This window comes from Plasmopara halstedii (genome assembly GCF_900000015.1).
Source record: "Plasmopara halstedii genome assembly, contig: Scaffold_2904, whole genome shotgun sequence".
Taxonomy (NCBI): Eukaryota; Oomycota; class Peronosporomycetes; order Peronosporales; family Peronosporaceae; genus Plasmopara; species Plasmopara halstedii.
The window spans coordinates 1,138,370-1,138,963 of NW_020189809.1; positions in this window are offsets into that span (position 1 = coordinate 1,138,370).

Below are 594 nucleotides of genomic sequence, written 5' to 3' on the forward strand. Positions count from 1 at the left end.
TGAGCTCCGGATTTGATAAAAAACATTTTGGTCATTACCTCTAACCCATCAAAATGGTATGGAAACGCCAACGGAGCTAGTCAGCAATTTGTAGATTTTTCATAGAGCACGAATGTGCTTTTTCAAGTCATGACTTACAAAAAGGATCGTCTTGGCGCAGCACATAGAACATTACGCTGGCGAATAACTGCAAGCAGCAATCTCAACGACGCAACCTCTTGACCACCTTAGAGTGAGAGTAACGAGTTTTCGATATTAGTAGAATTTTAAAACTGTTTAACTAACACTTGCTATTTTGCTATTTGACGAAGCAACCTCTCGATTATGAATGAGCATCTTTTCGATATGATAGAACAGATTTGACCTCTCGGATCAGCGTCTTATGGTCAGTTGCAAAAACTATGTCCAAAACCATATGTCCGCTCTAGTACACCAGGAATTCTCCTTCCCTTGTAGCTCATTCCAGAATATACTTGCTCGAGTAAAAAATGGTGAAGCTAATCTATGCGATCGTTGGTGCGGCAAGTAATGCGTTCCCTGTGGACATCGACGCGGGTCAGTTGGTGGGAGACCTCAAGAAGGCAATAATGGCGA